General features: G+C 37.2%; 1 non-coding gene across 1 annotated transcript; it reads left to right on the forward strand.

The window, feature by feature from the left end:
- Nucleotides 1-11924: 11924 nt before the first annotated feature.
- TRNAE-CUC lies at nt 11925-11996 on the forward strand. The gene has a single exon. It is a non-coding gene; the product is annotated as a tRNA-Glu (tRNA).
- The last annotated feature ends 9947 nt before the right edge of the window (nt 11997-21943 follow it).

Genomic DNA, 21943 nt, shown 5'->3' on the forward strand with positions numbered 1-21943 from the left:
CATTTGTAATGACACAAGGGAGCAGGGGTTTAGAAGTGGCTACTCCTCTAAAGGGTAAACTCCTTGGGTTGCAAATATGCTGCCGTTAGAAGTTGCTAACTGCAGCCTTCCCCTGCTAACTGCTGTTGCTCTCTCCTTCTTCTCACTGCCCCCTTTGCCTCCTATTGCTACCTCTGCTGACCTGAGAGCTGAACTGTTTGCATCAGCATGACTTTAAATGCTTCAGTCAGAAGAGGCTTAAAAAATAAACAGGTCTTTGCTGGTTCAGCTTATTTTGACTGCAGCAGTGTAGGAACCATTCATAAGATCAGGAGGAAGTGACTTCCACAGCGTCTGGGTGAAGGCAGTAACTTGTCAAGCTTCTGGGACTAATTGGGGGCCTTCCCTTGGGAGGCATTCTCATGGATTCAATCCTCTAAGGCTGAAGTTTCTTGTCTGAAGCATGGATCAAACACACGAGAGCTCTGAGTTTGGTGTTTGTTTGTTTGTTTGTTTTTCAATGCAGAGGTTGGAAATTTAAAAAATAGTTTGATTTTGCCAAAAAAATTTCCAGAAAAAATATCTGTTCATTGCAAATTGCCTGTGTGAAAACCTGCAACGTCCACCAGCTCTGCTTTTGTAAAACAGTATTATTTTCTATAAATAATATGAACCTTTCCATAACTAAATCCTGGATAATATGATAAAACTGGCACTAAGCCTAATGCTAAAGTCTCTGAGCTCTCTTACATGAGATTTTATGTTAGCAATATACTCCATTCTAAAATCTATAGGAAATATATATATTAATTTTTGCTGAAGAATTAAACAGTTCTGAGAATACACAAGATTTTTTCTTCTTCATCATTATAGTAGATGCTACAGAAGTATCAGGAAGGAATAAGTATGATATCCAGCCACTTCTTTACTAAAAAATAGTAACCTGAGTGATGTGACTCTTCAGGGGTTCACAGAGCTGCAAGAGAAAAGGTATAGCTATGGTAGTGCAATTTTCATTTCTTCCACATAAATCAAACAGGAATGATTTAATCCCTGCTACCTTGTAACTTCTCTAATTTTGGGAAAACTACACACAATCTAAACAAACAAAAAATAGGAGAAATATGAAACAGGTTATTAGACTTTATGTAATGCAGGCAAAGGCAGAAGCAGGAAAGAGAAAGAATAAAAACAAAGATTTTTAGAACTTTTTTTTTAATAATATGTGTTATGAAATATAGGAATGAAAAGAAAAATATGGAAGAAAGGAGTGGGGGAGGGGAATTTCCTACATGACTGATGGATATAGAGGCATCTTTCAGTGTAATCCTCTCACTCTGATCATGCTGAAGACAAGAGATATCCTTTTAAATGCGTTAGGTTCTGCAAATAATTTCCTGATCCACACCACTTTTATTCTTTCCATAAAGTACACTTAATCTAGAAAAAAGTAGTCTGAGACTTGCTGGCCTTAATTTGATGAACTTCTGTATGTATTCAGGCCTCTGACTGAAATCATGTCAGGTTTCCTGATTAGGAATATTACCTGGATGGAGCCCTAGTGAGCCTTTCTCCTTCTCAATTAAGCGCACATGGCAGCAGTTCTATGCTGGCCTCATTTCCCCACATGGTGCATCAGTACTTCCCTGGGCTGTTATGCTGTTGTGAAGCACTCGTGTCTGTCTAAGAGCCCTCTGCATTAATGAAGTATTGAAGACAAGCACATAGGAACACACAGGGTCATTTGTGTAAGATGTTTTGCAGGGAGTCATAGGGGAGGACAACTAACTTTCCAAATTAAGGCTCTGTAATGTGGATATCTTCAGCCAGTCGAGAGAGGAAAGATGATTATCTCAGGGTCAGGAATCACCTTTTAAAGAGGACTTCCTCACATGTGATCATCAATACTGTGGTTTCTCAAATTAGATGGTATGGGTCCAGGAATGAGTTGCCTCTCATTTGACTTCAGACATCTGCTAGATTAGATCAATAATGATCAGAAATGTCTGTTTATCTCCACTGACTTTAAAGGTAAATCTGTCTGGACTTCAATATGCAATAACAAACGTTTATTTGTTGATAGAACCTTTACGAATTTTATGGGTTAATTGGTGATTTGAGGTCTGAAAAGGGTAAGTAAAACTGAGTTAAACAATGTATTGGTTTTGCATGGAAAGGTTTTGGCAGTAGCAAGGCTACACAGATGGATTCTGTGAGAAGCTGACAGGCTTCCCCTGTGTTAGATGGACCTGCTGCTGGCCAATGTCAAGCCCACCAGTGATGGTGGTAGTGCCTCTAGGATAACATAATTAAGAAGGTGGAAAAAAATCCCTGCGCAACCTCAGCTGGATGGAGGAGTGGGAATACGTGAGAGAAAAAGTCAAAAGGGGGGTCCTGCTTTCCAGGGTAGTTGCTGGCATGTTGGGGAGAGGAAGGAGATGGGCATTTTAAGTCATTCCATTTTCCTGCGTATTTACAGCACCCTCAAATTGCAAAGATTAATCTTAAAACTTTCAACATTTTTGTGGGTTTTTTTTCTTTTTTCCAAAGGCAAAATGGAACATTAAAATGCACATTTAGAATAAATGAACCAAATCGCCTGCAGAACTACTGTGGGCCTTACAAGTGATTAGTTCTGCAGGAGTTCAAAGCACTGACTTTCAGTTTACTGAAATGCTAATGAAATTTTGACTATAATATAAAATAACATTTTTTCCTCTAAAACATTATTAATGCCATTTCAGAGACTAATGTTGCAAACAGAATGCTTAATTTTTCATTAACCTATTGGTTCACAGCTGAATTTACTTATAAATCTCCCCCTTCATCCGTTTTATATCTCACTGCTCCACTGAGTTTAAATTGTATCTAAAATATTACAACAGCAGAAGTATCTAACTTTTTACGATAGCAGAAGTGTATTACTGCAATTAAAATATCAATAAAACAACCCACAGTGCCATTTTCACTATCATTTTTGCCATGCTGGCAAGATACAAGGACTAAAGTGAACATGGGCCCTTTTGTTATCTAGCTGTGCACAGGGAAAATCCAGCCACAGTGTTTGAACAGAAAGAGTTGATAATTAACACAACTAGACCAAAAGCAAAACGGATACTGAATCTCGTTAATCATGAAATTAATTTACACTAATACAGTGCCCCTTTTCTCCCTTTCCTGTCACTTGTAGGCCATGTGCTGGAGGTTGGGTTTGTTGCTATTTCTGTATTGCCTTTTGTTCTGCAGTCAACATCACAGTATCTAAGTTCCTGCTAATCATTCTTTAAGCAACCTAACTACTGATTGCCACGTTTCTCTCTCATATTCTTTCTAAACAGAAGAAATGTGGCTGAAAGTGCTTTATTCTAGAAAATAGAACTTTTCAGCAAAGGAAGATGATATTCTTCCCTGTGCTCAGTACTTAATTCTGATGCAGATTGCAGCTTTCAGAATTACTACTTGCTATAAATCCTACCTTAGAGTTGACAAAGTAAATGCAGGTTGATAAAGATTTTGGCTATCTTGCATATCCTCAGAGTGGGCTTGGAAAAAAAAACACCCCAAACAATTACATTTTGTAGATCTGTTTCATTATTCCCTCTAGAGACGTCTGACTTCTCATTGTCTTTTAATGTAGTGAAAAATGCATGAAAACAGATGCAATCTATGTGGGAGATGAGAAGAAGGACTCTTTATGAGCTTTATGGTTACCAAGACTCTAGCATATTAACACAATGATTCACCAAACTCCTTGACTTCTTGTTCTGTGGGTGGAGTGTCTTTTAACAGATACTGATACGTGATTGTTCCCCACTCCACCTTCCTGATCATCAGCTAATTTGAGATATACATACACACAACTAAACCTTCTGATGAGTTCAATCTGTTCTACATTCATTAAAGCTCACTACAATGTCAGTAAATCTGGGTGGTGAAATACAGGTCGTATTTTTATAGAATGCAAAACTAGTTTTGTAATATCTAGTATATTTTCAATGTGTGTCAGATTCTGAATATAAGATTTTCCTGCATGTATTAATTGATAGGCAAATATTATCCTGATGTTACTCATTTGAAGTCAGTAAACAACTGTGTCTGTGGCATGCATTGGGAAGGTAAAGGGTGTTTGATGGAGTGATATTTCTTTTCTGTCTTCCAAGTCAGAAAGTTGAAAGGTTTATCCTAGTTTTAATTTATAATGGTAAAGAATTAAGAGCATATGTTTTTCAATTGCTAGAAGTGTAATATTCTACCTTTTAAATTCCTGATGCATAGGACTCTTCATCTAATCCTGGCAATTTACAATTCATGATAATGCAAAATTCTAACAGGATTTGTAGTTTAGCAATAGAAAGAGTAATTTTTAATTAACTTTAACCTAATTTCTTTTTTGTTCAAGTCTTTTTCTTTACAACAACCAATAAATTGTCTCACTGATACACCAAATTTGCCCTTCATGAACTTTCAAGGTTCTGATTTAGGTTTATGCAAAGGTGTTGAAACTCCCACTAATCTGAGAGAATAACAAGTCACTTTGCTACTAACAGCTGCAGTAAATTATTTATGTTGCTGTTAACTGGGAGAGAGAACATGTTGCCAAGGTTAAATACTGAGGCATGGAGTTACTGCAGAGATCACTATCAACTCATTTTTTAAAAGTAAATTTTTCGTTCTGGGCAGGGTGAATTACTGTGCAGCTTTTAATTCTCATTTATTTCAAAATACCTTGAATGTATGTGAGCATTCTCTGGTATTTTTCCTTAATCTTCCCTTTCTGTTCCTCATTCTTAAGTGCTTATGCTTTGCTGTATTCTCACTCATGTTTTCTGCCTTGGTTCCAGAAAATGTTTGTTCAGCAACTTTGCATTTCATATGACTACTTAGAAATCTGAAACTGGGCAGAGATGTTTGTGTTGGCAGCCCAAATAACCAAGGGATACATGGGAATGAAAGAAAAGGGAATCCAGCTTCAGTCCATAGTGTAGTGATGGACCTGTTTTAAACTTCCAGCATAGCATGATGTGCAGCTGCTTTGTGCTCCATGAACATGGATTAGGGACCTGGTGGAATTGTGACCCTGTTTGAACATTACTCCATTAACTTTTATGGCCTCTCTGTTCTGTGACTATATTCAAACAACAAGCCTGTAGTCTACTACTGGTGTTTCCTTCATATAAGTGGCGTTCCTGATTCTATATAACACACACACTACTTTCCTTTCCACCTTGCTTAGTCCTGTCCCAAAGCATTATCCTAAGGACAAGGATAATAAGTGAACTACTGAGGTTTTGACTGTGCTAATTTGATTCTAGAGAATATGTAACTGTGTCTTTTGAATTAGCCTCTTTAATTTTGCTATACCAATAGCTACACCAGTTTTGAAACCAGAGAAGAAAACTGCAGATCAAGACAAACTGGGAAAGAAAGAAGATAAATGGACAAATCAAGCTGGGTTATGAGAGGCCTGATGACATAATTTTGAAGAGTTACAAGATCTTAATTTCATGAAGCAGGAAATGGTGCTGAAAGAATCTGAAGAAGTATTGAAGATTGATATTTAATAACCCATCCTAAAATCTACTAACTCAGTGATTAACAGTGATAGCTCTGCAGAAGATGCATTAAAACTCAGGGTAAAACATAAAGCAGATTAATTCTGAGAAGGGAAACAGAAAATAAGCAACATGGCCTTTACTTCTGAGTGATGAAGTAGAAATTCACACCAAACTCAGCAGCTCCTCCCAGACAACAGAAATGCATGCAAGTAGGTAAGTAGATCAAAGGAGAAGCATTGCTTTACATGCATCCTTACAACCTTCTAAATATATACACTACAAAGCTACACTTCTCTCAATTAAAGCTAAAGTAGTAGACTGTCAGCAGCACATCACTTCCCGACATATTGCTGTTACTGTTTTTAATTGATAGATATCTGTCAATAAGTTAATTCCAAGAGCACTTTCTGCAGCATCGCTGGCAAGTAAGTGACAGTTTTCTATCAACAGTGTAACTGCAGAAATGGCACACACCTGTTAATTCTGGCAGCATTGCACATGCTGGGAACATCTGAAACATATGATTCCATCTGTACCCCCCCGTTAAGCAGGAACGGTATAAGACAATACTTTGATGACAGACTTTTGTAAAGAATTTAGAGCCTTCAACTCAGTGGTGTGAGCTGCTTAGATGATACTCTTTTTTTGGAGTCAGTAACAGATGTGCGGTGAAGTAGCAGGGTTTATTCTGCCTGGTCAATCTGTGCGCAAATTATCTGTCTTCAGTCTTGTTTCAGAGATACAATGATAGAGACACCCTCAGTTTTTTAATCCCCACCCTCTTTGCAGCATGAAAAAGCACCATGATTTTAAAAATAAAATGGAGAGCCATCACAAGAAATAACCACAGAGGTACAAATTCTCTCACACAGGCTGCCCCTCAGGCAGCTTTGCAACAGCTTGTGCTATTCACCTAAGCAACCAACACGCAGTCTGGTTGACCATTAGAACCACATAACTATCTTATCATTGCTTTAGTGCCTGTTCATTGCCCATATCTTTGACAATGAAATGTACTGATTTGCTAAGTTTTTAATCATGCTTTTCTCAGAAATAGAAAGAAATAATACTTTCAGTTTGAGGTAAGCTAGTTTTCAGTTGCTATGACTTCCCTGCCTATAACTGCTTAGCATTTCCTCCTAGGCAAGGTTAAATATCATACTTAAGATTGAGCCAGTGGAGCTAAGGCTACACAGCATCTTGTGGAAGCAGGCTAATAATATATGGTATTTAGTCATATATTGTGATCATATGGTTATATGAATCCTCCCAGGGTCCCTCTTATCCCATTGTGACAGCAGGGAGGCTACTGCGGGTCTGTGTTCTCTATGTGCCAGCAGTGAGGTCAGGTATGTATTCCCACCTGGTGCATGTGCACACACACATGTACACACGTGCATGCATACACATGCACACACGGTCAAACACACAGACCAGCACAGAAAGAGGTTAGTGCCTTTATGAGCACCCACATAAACACCCACAGTGCTCACACAGACATGAACATCACAGATGGTCTCATCCCATTCCTTCTCCCAGGGTGGTTGGGATTGGAGTCCGGATATATGCACACCCTTGCTCTTGATTCACAAGCGCACATCTGTGGGTTCCTTGAATACTAACACAGATATAAGTTCCATCCAATATCTGTGGCCCATTCCCACACACAGACTGAGGCTTTGGATGTTCTCTTCCTACTCACCGGCTGGTCCAACCTTAATTTCATGAGTAGTTTGCGCACATGGGCTCAAGGAGTGCCCAACACAGAAAATAGATAAAATGGATTTAATAAGATTTTACAACAAGCTGCAGTAACCCACCACAAGGTTTGCCAGGCTTTTGACTACTTGCCCTGTTTATTCCCTTTTTTCTCCATGACCCAACTTGATCCCTCTCCTCCTCCACTTTTGGTACTTCCCCTAAATGTTTTGCATACTCTCACGTCCCCTGAAGACTCCCTGTAGTTTTATACTGTCTTCGAATTCCCTCTGTTCCACCTCTTCTGCCTGCATCCCAAAATAAGTCCTTTACCCTTTGAAAAATAATCCCACTTAGTTTGTGTAGCATTCCAGGAAGAGAACATCTTTTCTTGAAACATCTTGGCAGGTGAGACAAGGGGCAGTGATAAAATTGCTTTTCTTGGTATGCTCCACATTCACTGATCAGGTTACTTCTTGTGTGCCTTGGTCTACCATAGTTCCTTGGATGCTTGCTGAGTGTTTGTTTTCACTGTGATTAGCTTTTTAATCACTTAACCTAGTAAAAACTGGTAGTCTTATCTATCATCATAGAACCATAGAATAGCTTGGGTTGGAAGGGACCTTAAAGATCATCTAGTTCCAATGCCCCTTCCACTGGACCAGATTGCTCAAAGCCCCATCCAGCCTGGCCTTGAACACTTCCAGGGATGGGGCATTCATGTGGAAATTAATTCCTTAAAAAAAAAAAAAAAAAAAATACAAGAAATAAAATTGTTCGTGTCTCTTCTAAAATTTCTCAGAAGTCTGCTGAAATACAATACAAATACAAGACTGTGATTGCACAAGTTCAACATCTAAAAGGTAAAAAAATGCATGAATTTAGAGAGTCAAGCAGAAGATAGCAGCACAAATGACTGTCATATATCAAATCACTCTTCTCATGGCTACTGTACATCATCTTGAAGCTCTCCTTCCCTTACACACTAATTATGTAGTAACAGCAAACTTTGGTTAGGGTGGAAAAGCAGTCTTATTTTATCTTGCAAGCCTGACTAATCAGTCAACCTGTTTTTAAGGGAGTATTAATTCAAAAATCCTTCAGCACATGTTTTTTTAATTTATGCAGTGCTTCAGGATTCAGAGGTCATTTTAGAGTCAGTAACAGATGTGCAATGAAATAGCAGGGTTTAGGTGCATTTAGGTCAATGAAAACTCTGTATAATTTATGCTGACATAAACAAAGTCAAATAAACTTAGCTGAATCATCACTTCATTGAGTATTCCTTTTTATTCCTACATCAGATATAAATGAACACAGGCATTTTAAAAATTATTCCCTTCTTTTCATAGACACATCTTTTGAATTTCATATGTAATATTTTTGTCTGATACAACTTCTGCAGTTTCACTTGATAGGTACAGTGTTTAGAGGCTTAGGAAAAAAAAAAAACACCAAAAAAAGTTGATACCAATATTCTTAAAAAGAAAAGTTTTTCTCTACAAGGTGATATCTAAATGATGCTCTTTACATTTCTGTTCAGCATCAGACTTCAGTGGCAGACTTTAGTTCAAAATTAAAATATCTATATTTAGTTTTGTATGTATAGGTACTTGTTGGTATGCCACATATCTGAATCCCCATGGAGTCGATGGATATATAATTACTACAATCATTGTAACTTTGAACTCTGCTAGAAGTAAATACCTTAGAGTAAATACCTATGTACTTGATTCAATTACCCACATATGGGCACTTAATTCTGTATAATATGCTCTAGAACAACCAAGGCATTCTTGTGAGAATGGTGGATCTAGTACAGGACACTTCTTTGGGATCAGCAAGTGACAGACAGTATGCTTTAGGGTATCTCAAATTCCACTAAATACTCATTTGTGGGCAACAGAACGAAGCCTCAGATCTCTCTTGACTGCCAAGTGGTTACCAAGTCTGTAGGCAGTGATGTGTGGAGAGATACATTTAGCTCTCCAGTTGCTGTACTGAATCCTTCACTGATTGCAGTGAGTAATGCAGCAAGATCTTCCTACAGGACTTTCTATTAAGTGGTCTGATCACACTGCATCCATTTATTTGCCTTGGATTGTGTACAAGTAATGGAATTCAATATAGTTAGGGCTCACCATCAAATATACTGTTTGTGAAACTAGATTCACAAAGTTATCTTGAATTTTTCAGCTGCCATTTGTCCTGGGTTCAGCTATAGCAGTCATTTTTCTCCTTCTTAGTAGCTGGTGCAGTGCTGTGTTTTTTAACTTTCAGCCTGGGAACAACGCTGATAACACTGATGGTTTTAGTTGTTGCTAAGTAATGTTTATTCCAACCAAGGACTTTCTCAGTCTCATGCTTTGCCAGGGAGGAGGGGAAGCTGGGAGGAAGCAGAGACAGGACACCTGACCCAAACTAGCCAAAGGGATATTCCATACCACAGCACGTCATACCCAGTATATAAACCGGGGGGAGTTACCTGGAAGGCCGAGATCACTGCTCGGGTCGGGCTGGGTATCGGTCGTCGGGTGGTGAGCAATTGTATCCTCTCCACTTGTTATTTCACTAATCATTATTATCATTGGTGGTAGCAGTAGTGGTTTTGTATTATACCTTAGTTGCGGGACTGCTCCTATCTCAACCCGTGGGAGTTACATTCTTCCGATTCTGCTCCCCATCCCTCCGGGAGCGGGGGGAGTAAAAGGGGGGGGAGTGAGCGAGCGGCTGTGTGGTTCTGAGTTACCGCTGGGCTCAAACCACGACACATTTTAGATTTGCAAAATTCTTTTTAGCTACCATGAAAATCAAGAAGCAGCAGCAGGTCTCCAGTTCCCAAAATACTAGATGGAAGTCACATAAACACCTTGCTTTTGATGGTGCACATCAGCTTCATGCCTACCTCTTCAAAATTACAAACATGAGTATTTTTTCTGCCCAGATCTGCTGACGGACTCCGTGCAGAAAGGTTCTCAAAGTATCCATGGCTAACATGCTGCACACACGACTGGAATGAAGGTAACCTATTTGGTCCCATATACTCAATAATTAAAAGAATGTCAGAGGCCCTGCCTCATTCCTGTCTTGAGCCTACTGGGAATCAAACCCCCATCACACATTTCTGAAAGATCACTAACCACTGCTTCCTCTTGCAGCACTAAAGATACTTAATACCTAGCACTTATTGAACCTTGTTGAGATAACTCCTTATTTCCAGTGCTGGTCTGTGGGCTCTGTTCTTAGATGCCTCTCCCCTTACAGATTCTGTAAATTAGTCAGGTTTTGCAGTAGTCACTATTTCACAGTATTAACCTCTTTTCTTATATCTGCCCAAAGTTTTCTTTTGCAGATAGATCAATTACATAGTTTAACTTGGTTTAGTATTCTTATGTTACAAAAATTAAATGCTGGAGAAGCCATATACCACCATTGTCCTCCCCATGTCAGTGCAACATTATTCCCTACTGTTCTCTTCACAGTATCTTTCCAACTGTAAACTATTTTTTCTTTTGTTATACTCCTAGAATTGATTGACTCCAATATGCTTAGCTATCCTTTAATGAAAATTATTCTGAATAGTATTTACATATCTAAAACTGAAGAATTAAAGACACATAACTTTTCTAATTTAAATTTTCATAACTAGTTAGTAAAAAAATCCTAAGGAAATTCCTAATGAACTACACATACTTGTTTGCATATCTTGGAAGTATGCCTCTGGTTTTATAAAAAGAATGCACAGGAAATTGGGTAGATGGGGTTTTCCTGAGAGTATTAGGGTTTTTTCCAAAAGTAAACTAGTTTTTAATTCTTCACACATCAATGACTGGCATAGCTTGAGTTTTAGTCTGTAATCATTTTAGCCTTTTTTTCCCTCTTGCAGCCCAATGCTTGGTAGAATTCTACTGAAAAAAATATGAACAAGCGATTCTTGTATTCAGAAGCAGTTTCTCAAGCCAAAAAAAGGTTTTTATCTGTGACATAATGTAGAAAAGTGAGAAAGAGCTTAAATCGATTGGTGCATGAATGATATATTGGTGACCTTTGTATTTTACGAATGGTTACACATTTATTAAACTAAGACTAAACTACCAAAATACATCTCAAAAAAATATACAGGGTGTTAGTGTTACTGTAGGTAAAGTGTTTCTAATTTTCTTTTATCAGCATACATGAAACAGACAAATTGCTTTGTTCGAGAAAACATATTTAATGAGTGGTAAAATTCATTCTGGAAGTGATGTGTTGACTGATAGGATGGAGGGAAAACATTGGTTATCTATTTTTTACAATCATCACAGCCATAATACTTCTTAAAATTCAGCAGGGAAGAGAATAATGTCTTTGACTGTTCCTTGTCACAAATGTGAAAAGAGAATCAAGAGTTTCACATGGCTTTTGACTTGTCATGAATATATATGTGTGTAGATATATTTCTAAAGGCACAGAGAGATTGAAAAGGTTCCTCTCAGAAGCTTAGCGCTTGCTTTATGACAGGTGAAACACTCCAAAGAAGACAGCTCCTTTAGATCCATACAGATTCAATATGAAGGACTGATATCTCAAAAAAACCCCAAGACTTAGCTTGATTTGGCTTTAGGTGAGATTGATCTCTCCCTAAGAGATTGATAGACTGGTAATCTAATCTAATCTAATCTAATATAATCTATTTTAATCAAATCTTCATATTCCCTGGTGGTCTAGTGGTCAGGATTCGGCGCTCTCACCGCCGCGGCCCGGGTTCAATTCCCGGTCAGGGAAACAGTCCTTTGTGGAGCCCAGTGTGTGGTGAATGAGGAATATGTAATGGGATACATCCCATTGTACCTATTTCTCACAACTGAAGCCCCTTCTTACCAACATTTACAATTTATGCTATATACTTAAACCACCTTTGTTTCCAACATACAGATTTATATGTTCTTATTACCCCTGTCCCTTAACAGGTAGATACTATTCTTCCATTTCATGGGCTTCCACCAATGCCTTGAATATTTATAAGAGCAGGCTATCACTTGGGCCCCATCTATCAAGATGGGTCATCAGCACAGGGGAAGCAACATGTTCAGGTGTTGGGTGCCAACATGAGCTTGATTTGGGTTCACTTGCCCAGTTCATTGCAAAGCTCATTCTGCATTGGTTCAGATTGTTGCTGCTACATTACTTCCTACAACATACTACTCATATCACAGATTATTTTTCCTCCAAGGTTAAATTTCCTTGAGGCAAACACCAGAGCTCCCCATCTGCCCTGATTTTGACTGGGATAATTTTCTTCCTAGTAGCTGGTACAGTGCTGTGGTTTGGCTTTAGGCTGAGAATAATGCTGATAACGTAAGCATGTTTTAGTTGCTGCCAAGTAGCGCTTACTCTAATCAAAGACTTTTCAGTCTTTCATGCTCTCTCCATATCAATAGCCCAGTCACCACCCTTTAATCCAGGGAGACTTTACTCATGTTATTTGTTTGATTGTGGCACATGTTTCATATTCATGGATGAGCTGTGAGATGGCCTCCATGATCAGGTCTATTCCTAGTTCACGAACCCATTGGTATGCTGCATCTCTCCCTAGATGTCCCAATGTTTTTTGGCCCATCGAGCTACAAATAACTGACTCTTAGGTTTGCAGTCCAGATCCACCTGAGCCACTTCCACTTGTTAATTGTTTCAATGTTCTTCAGTAGTGTGATTTTTGGGGATATGAACATCCACATGACCTATTTTCAGAGGCAAATCATGACACACTATGGTATGTAATGATAAATGAACAGTTAGGTATATTGCCTAACTTTCATATCTATCTCCTTGGTCTGTTGATTTGGCTTGTAAAACTATCATTTGGAAGACAAACTGATCCTTCCTTTATCATGTTTCTGCTTCACAACTCCTTTGTAGGAGTTGCAGGCAAGAATCGTTTACAATAAAGGATTAAATGTCAGTTTTCATGCTTCAGCAGTTCCTATTCCTCATTCGGCAGCAAACTATGTCAAGATGAAACTTCGCCTTGAGTGGGATGAAGCCTTTGGTTCTGAGATTAGGGCTTGAACTCTGCCATGATGTTGTGAGGGATGTCTATATGGAAGTGAGCCTCATCTTTTTTTGTTTTTTTATGTTCCCGGATCCTGGTGCATAGGATGTTTTCACAAAAGTATAATCACATCCAACATTCTTATACTTTTCTGAGTCTATCATTATTAGTTCATGCTTTATTCTGGAATCCTTGGTGGTTTTTTTATGATTGGAATAAAAGGGACCAGCTCCCTTTTCAGCACTCAATTCACTTGCTAGTGAATTTTATTGCTCAAAATTTTTGGCCAACGTTACGTAACATAAGCACCCAGTTTTGCTATTCTTTTGTGCAGTTCATAGCATCGGCTGAAGTTACATATTTTTACCTCTCTACTTTTTGTCATATATTAAAAACTTAAGATTTAAACAAAAATAAATCTTGTTTAGATTTTGTTTTCCCATTCATGATATTATTCCATTTCTGTAGTTCAGTCATGGCACAATGGTAAAGATAATTACTATAATTAAATTGACCTGAACAAAGGCTTTTGTGCTAATGCTTGTAAACTTTTTTTCAGTTATACCACTTATTCATACAATCTAATACCTCTTCCTGCAAACTTTTCTGTCTCAAGCACCATAGCTAGAAACAAATTCTTCAGCATCTCTTTTGGTTTCTATTTTCTAATAGGTATGGTCTTTGTTTTGTTTGGGGTGGTTTTTTTTTTTTTTTTATTATAGAATTACAGATTCATAGAATGGTGAAATGGTTTAAGTTGGAAAGAACCTTAAAGATCATCTAGTTCCAACCCCGCTGCCATGGGCAGGGACACCTTCCACTAGACCAGGTGTGATGGGCAAGAGACCCTTTTTGTGTTTGTCTCAAAACAACTCAAAAGAAAGAAGAAACTGACAGCTCCTTACCGCTCAGGCAAATGGCTGAGGGGAGAGCCCGGATCCTGCTCCACCAAGGTGGGAGATGTTTTCCTCTGTTGTATGCCCTGAGGCCGCGAACATCAACTGCCTGGCAACAGACCGCCTGCCAACAAACCGCTCGGCAACAAAACGCCCAGAGACAGCGGCACAGACACGGCGGCGCCCTTTGGGGCACAACGTGATCTGGGTCTGGGGTTTACCTGGTACCCTCGAGAACGAGTCTCACCTGCGGGAGGGTGCCAGCAAAGCCTGACACTATGAAAAGACAACTCGGCCTGCAGCCGTGTGATGCATCCGTCCACCCTGGACAGCAGCGGAGTCGCTGTCTGAAAGGATCACAAGGACTTAAAGAGCTGTAGATGATCAATTGAGTGCAATTTCCACTTGCTGACCAAGAAGATGTCGCTGGATCCACGGGGTGGTGATCCTATTTCTTTGTTTTCTTTTCTTCCTTTTTACTTTCTTTCATTTTTCTTCTTTTCTTCTACTTTGTGTCTTTTATAAGAACCTGCCGAGACTTTTGTTCCTCCTGATGCAGTATTAGGGAAGCTCACAATAAAATTAATTGCTATTTCATTTCTTAATCTCTAGAGTGCCTGCTTTTTCTCCTGTGAACCGTGCAGAGTATTGTAAAAGATCAGCTCCCTCCACACCCGATGAGCAAAACAGGACACCAGGATGCTCAAAGCCACATCGACCTGACCATGAACACTTCCATCAGCAACTTCTTTGGGCAACCTGTTCCAGTGCTTCACCACCCTCACCGGAAATAATTTCTTCCAAATATCTAATCTAAAACTCCCATCTGTCAGTTTAAAGCCATTCTCCCTTGTCTTATCTGTACATGCCCTTGTAAAAAGTCCCTCTCCAGCTTTCTTCTGGGCCCCTTTAGGTACTGAAAGATGCTCTAAAGTCTCCTTGGAGTCTTCTCTTCTCTAGGCTGAATACACCCAGCTGATAATCTTTGTGGCCCCGTTATTTTTCACATGCCTGAATTATGCTTTCCAGAAACCTTCTTTTTTTTTTTTCGGTTTTCACACTATTTCTCTCTAATATCTGTCTAATGAATTGATAGGCTTATTTGGTTTTTTCTTGCCAATACCATGATTCTCTCTCCTGAAGCATATGGCCTAATTATGACATCTGCTGTTAAAAATGTACATCACTTACTTCATGTAACTATACATCTTTCGATTATCATATTCGTCTTCTCCAGACTCAGTAGGCTCATTCTTCTTTACTGCCTTTCTGTTGCACTGCCCCCTCTACATCTTTGTGAGCACATCTGTGAAAGCCTTCAGTCCCTACAATAATGGTTATCCTATTCTTACGATATAAGCAGTTATTTCATAAAAACATCCATGTGTAGAAGAGTTAATTATTATGTTTTATGGGATCTAGTTATTATTTGAAGCCTATTCATATGCATTGTGTTTGTAAGAAATCAAATATACTGACTAGGCCATTTCTCTGGTACGTTAAAATAAAAAAGACATTTAAAAGATTTTTTTTTACAGGCAGCAGTTTTTTTTAAGTCACTATCTAAAAGTTGGCACTTTTTTTTTAAAGTGAAGCTACCCATTGCTTTGTTGCAAGTTTTCCACACTATCATAATAGGACAATTGTTTGTGTAATAAGATCTCATGCTATTCATTCAGAAACCACCAAATATTTAATTAAGCTAGAATACCAGAAGGTAAACCAGATGCTCTGAGATGGCCTTGTAGCTTACCCCAAAAAGCAGAAGACTGAAAAAGATCAAGGTAATTATGAAACTGTGGTTCACTACTCAAGACATTTCATCAATGTCTTGTAAGCCTAATAATATGCATATGGAGTTACATGGTCAGGTGTAAATTTATCACAGCTTACCTGACGTGCAGCTTTTTTGAGCTGTGCTGTGAAACTAAAATATCAAAAACCTGCCTATGAACACCTACATCACAGTAGATGCTTATTATCAGATCAAATTTATTTTAGCATGTTGCTATTCTGAGATACTAACTAGACTATTGAAAAAATAAAATGTAAGTTTCTGTTCAAGGTTTACATATTTATTGTTTTCACTATGCTAATACTTCAAATACTTAATTAGTGTTTAAAACATCCTATTTTTCTGATTAATGTCTTATCTCTTAAATGGCTTATTAAAGGTTGCACCTCAAATTGAAACCATTGTACTCTTCAAGTTCTTACGCTGTGGTTAGATAGCTATCTGATGGCTATCTGACATTCAGGAAACCTGTCACTGTTGTCATAAGAAATACAAAGGCGTTTTCAGTCTGTGCTCTTTTCAACAATAAACACTGACTGAAGAACAGGCCAGTGACAAAGGAGCTTTATGGACCCTCTGCTTACTCTGAAGGGCAAAATGGGGCATATAAGAGGACTGATCACTGATTGCCCTTGCATTGTACTGATGTTCTCTGGGAACAGTTAGTTGGGTTTTTTCCTGACATTTATGTCTTTTTCAAATACACAACCTCTTACATATCTGTTTATACACAAGTGTAAAAGAAGACTAGTGTATGACAGACTAAAGTGACATGTATCTAATGCGACACCCAAATCATGAAGCTCGTGAAGAAGTTGCATATATTTCTTCTTGTTTAATAATCCAGTGTCTTGAAGTAAGCTTGTCATAAGACCAAATGGATGTCTGCATAAGCCTCAAAAATAACTGTGTCGTGAAGCAAATTACTACCTAAACTAGGCTGTATAATCAGTCTTTAATTCTCTGATGTTTGAATTTTCTTATTGAAGAGTAAAAAGGGAAATAGTTGAAATAGATAAGACAACATTTTGTTGGAGCAACACTACAGATTTTAGGTTTATAAGTTTTATCTTGCTTTTTTCAAAATTGTTAAGGTTATATTATATGATGCAGGTAATTTCTGAATAATAATGCTATTATTATAGCGTTAAGTTTAGACTTTTCCTTAGAATTTCTAAGTGTAGTTCAAAGGGCATCAAATAAAAAAAATCAAGGAATATATCTACTAAATGTCTCTGATTGGAGAGAGAATTAAGATATGCCAAATTAATGCCTTGCTCATTAAAGGAAAATTAATTTGTGAGTACAGGAAAATATCTAATTGGGAGCAGGAATTTATGATATGTTGCATAACTTATTCCGATGGGACCTAAGTGTACTGCCCAGTGCATGTTCTAAATCACATATTTGAGTTAACTCCAAGGAGATTTGAGATCTGTTTGACACTATTTAAGGTGTAGTCATGCTTTTAGAATTAAAAAAAAAAAAAAAAGATTGATCAATGATAAACAATCTCTTGGTGGGTTAAACGCTGTTGGACATTGTTACCTAAATCTTAGTAGAAAGACTACATTACTGAAAGCTAAATTCATGCTGTCAGAAGTTTCAAAGTGGCAGAAAAAAGACAAAAACTATTGACCAGATGAGGCAATATTTTATGGGAAATGATTCACACACAGTTTCATATTGGTGCCTCTTAGGCTTGTAGTCATTTGTCTTTGTTTTTTTTATTGCATGTCATTAAAAAGGTTATGGAGAAAATGCAGTTACTCTGGCCAAAAAACTTTGTTTGATTGTGTAAACAAACCTGTATGAGAATTCATAAAAACCTGTCAGACTTCGTATCAACATTAAATATCATTTTTCATTCTTTAATGTTAATTTTAAGAAGGAAAGGCATGAATGTATCTAAAATTGTTGAGACAAAACATTAGATGCCTATAATAGCAAGTGCCTACATTTCACAGCTACTACCTAGATATTAAAATTTCACAGCAGTAATATTCATGAAATGGTTCCTTTGTGATTGAAACCAACTGTAGATTCAACAAACAATGCCAAAATGAGTTAAACTTATTAGAAAATTTCTAGTTGTCCTGTTTCCAAGTGAGTTCTGAAGCCAGAATAACTAGGTCTTACTCAGTAAGCACAAATCACCATAGAGTATTTTCCTAATATGGATTGCCTGAGATCATTTGCCTTTCTCTAGAGAATCTTTTGCTGGCTCCCTTTGCATTAGACTGTCTTGCTTATTTCAACCAGTTATTATTGTCTCCTTGTTATGTATCTAATATAATATTAAGAAATATGTGCTTGCAGCACTTTTTTCATAAATTAGTAGGTTTTGCTATTATATCTCTTCAAACATGTGGAAATCATGCCCTTTATACAAGGCCTTCTTCGAGGTATAGGCAACTCAACTGTTACAATTTATATCTTTGTCTTTGTCAAGTTTCCTTTTCAGATTTCTTTTCTTTTATTATCATTTATTTATCTCAATATTTTCTGTATATTTCTGTGTTCAAGTAGCTAGCTGGGTCCAAATAAATGGATTCAAATGAATCAATGTAATTACAGATTCTCATTACTTTGCAATTCTTGAAGTCAAACAGAAATACGCTAAAAATATTTGTAAAAATTACAATTTCACAACTATATTGTTAATAAAAATTATCTTGTTTTAAAAAAATTGTGGACTCCAGGAGTAAAATACATGATAAAGAATGTTAATAAACTTATTGCTGTAAATCTAAAGAAAACAAATACTTATTACTATTTGGTTTTAAGAATTGTAAAATATATATTGTAATAGCCTTATTTTGCACAGTAATAGTATATCTAATTCTAGTTTCCTCAGGCAGTACGCAGACTGAATGCAGAAACACAATACTGCAAGACAACATTTAAGAGATTTCAAGTTGCTGTACAGCTTAGATTAATAAGTAAGATTTTCCCAAGATGGTATAAATTGAATGTCAAACTAGAAAAACAGTTACCATATATTCTAAAGAAAAATAATTCTGTTACTTTACTGTTACTTTTTGATTTATCGAATTTTCCTCTATGAAAATAACTTTTTCAATATTTTGAAACTTGAAAGGAAGTGTTAATTTTACCCAAAATAGAAAATTTGTTTTTCTGGGAGATGTACAGAAAGGCCCTCATATGAATTCTCTACGAGTAAAATAAACTCTCAGTGAATTAAGAACAATTTTTATTTGTAACATAGGCTGAGTTTAGACTGCAAAATACATACTGGAACCAAAAATAATGTTTTCTAATTTCTCTTTAACCAAAATTTGGTCTAAAAGCTTGTAATATTGAGTTAATTTGTGTAGTTATCTGCCATCATTTGGAAAATTGGGGTTTTTTTGCATGCAGATATCTGAATTATGGTTGATTTGTTTAACAAAACAATAAAAATGCCTTTATTAAAAAAGATTCATGATCACAACATTCAGTACATATTTCATCGCATGGCATTTTTTAATGTCAGTACGAAAGATGACTGCCCTGTATTGTTGCACTGATAATAGCATCAAGTTACAAAGTGTGAGTTTTCTAACTCAGCAAAACTAGTATAAAAGATGAACTGACTAGTGTACTATCAATCAAAGCCTGATAAGATTTCATCTCGTTTCAGATTTCACAAATGAGACAGTTTGTTTCTTCAGCTTTTCACGCAGTTTGAGACACATGTTTAAATATTGTCTTCCAGAGATAAGGGATCTAAATTTGGGCTTAATTCCACACTCTTTTCTCAGGTAAAAATCCTATTATTTGACTCATTATTTGTACCAGGCTTTTAGCATAAATTTGCTGAGACTGATAATTAACTCAAAGTAGATCCGCTATAAGAGCACTATGAGCCTCACTTCTACTTTGAAAGCTTTGAAATGAGTAGACATTAATTTTCTTGTGTGAGTATGTAGGGCTTTATCTAAAGCTTTATCAAATGTAATGTAAAAGTTCACACTAGCTTCAGTGAAAATTGAAGAACGCTCACAAAAACGTCCAGATGAGCAAGAGTACATTTAGCGTTAAATACGTGAATAGTGCCATTGAAGACAAAGGAAATTGTTCTCACTTTTAAAATGAGTGCACGCTTGAAGAACAGTATTTACATTTCTTTAATCTTGTTTAGCACTTTAAACAGCAAATAAAATGAAGTCATTCTGAAATAAGGCGTTGAAGGAATGGACCTGGAGAAACATGCAGTTGTACACCAGATGTCAGTAAAGCATATGTTACACCTTGCTAAATACATGGAGCAATTTGCTTGCTTGCAAGCTTCCTCCTGAAAGAGACTGAGAACAACTCTTCAGAGGGGCGCCACAGCCAGTAAGTCACATAAATCTTTGTCAGATTTGTTCAGCCAAACTAACAGCATACATAGAAGTAATTCCAGAAAACAAGCAGGACTTCATTCATTCAGAGTGTCTCCCGTCCTGACAGTTCATCGCTGCCTGCTAGAGTTGAACTTTTGTGCAGTTTTGTTTCTCTATAACAAATGACATGATGTACACATACCACAAAAGATTTAGCACAACTGCTCCTGTTCCTTTGTGTTGAGATGCCTTTCTTGACAGTACATATTTGTGACAAATAGCACTTGGTGTCTCAGGATGTACTTATAGAGCAATATAAGCTTTTTACTTCTTGTAACAAATTGCTGTAAATAATATGCACACACAGCAACATTATTTTCAGGCAAAAGGAGCTTTTGCAACACCCTTTAGCTAAAAAAAAAAAAAAAAAGGTTTCTTCCAGATGAGTTATTTTCATAATCTTTATTTCCCTGGAATATAAATAAACTTATATTACATGCTGCAGAGTGGTAGGAAAGAAAGAAGACAGCCATAACCAATTACTGGAAACTTCTTCAGATTACTTCTTGCATCTGTGGAATTTTGCATGTGCTCAGCATTATTAGATGAATATATGTTCTTACAGGTGTCACTACGGTATATCTCCAATAACGAGGTAGAGGCCCATGATGCTTTGAGTACTCAGATTTATGACCAAGGAATCAAGAGGCTAAAGCAAGCCAAGACTCTCCTTGTCAGTCAGCAAAAAAAACAGATGCAACTCCAGGGAGCACAACAGCTCAATAGTTGATGCCACTAGGGAGGTATCTGCATCTGCTAAGATCGTCTACATCCTTCACAGCTGAGTGTGAGTGAATGGGAACAGAAAAGAGAGCCGTCAAAATCGCAAGGACATCTGACAACATTGCATTTGCTTTTTATGAGGCACATGAACATGGGCAATTAGCAGGACTGATCCAAGTCTCAATAGTTAGAAAGAGATGGGGATAATGACCTGAGAAGTAGCATTTATTAGTGTAAAAAGTAGGTACTTGTACGCATGGAAAACAACAGTATCTACATAAACCAGACTATTTTCCTATAAAATCTATAACATTAATAAGCAATATTACTGACATCTCCCTGACTGACTGAAACAGGAAGGACTAGGATCTCAATCAGAACCAAAAAGTTTTTATGCTTTTAAAAAATACACATATAATACATACACCGTATAAATATACATACACATAATATATATTTCCTTGTATTGTTTCCTCCAATATTTCCTGTTTCCCAGAAGAGGCAGAATTTCTCTCAGTACAGTGAAAAGCCTGTTTAATAGTTTAATTCTCCAGTGGAATACCAAAATACTGTTATTTATCACTTGTATATTTGCCAACTGCAATTAGAAACTGCAAGAGAATAATAAATGTTTCATGGCTGTAAATTTGCCTTTTGCTCCCTCTAGTCTAGCAAAGGGAGGCAAGAAAAAAAATTGGGCACCAACAAGAAGCTTCACGATTATGATCTCTTCTCCATAGGGAGAATTAGCTTAATACCCTCCCCACTCCCAGCACACACACATCATTAATATAACTAACTACATTGTCTCTCTGGTACTGCACAATCTCATAACCTTATTTGGACAAACTAGAAATTCACACATCGTCCTGAAACAA

This window comes from Strigops habroptila, chromosome 6 (assembly GCF_004027225.2).
Source record: "Strigops habroptila isolate Jane chromosome 6, bStrHab1.2.pri, whole genome shotgun sequence".
Classification (NCBI taxonomy): domain Eukaryota; kingdom Metazoa; phylum Chordata; class Aves; order Psittaciformes; family Psittacidae; genus Strigops; species Strigops habroptila.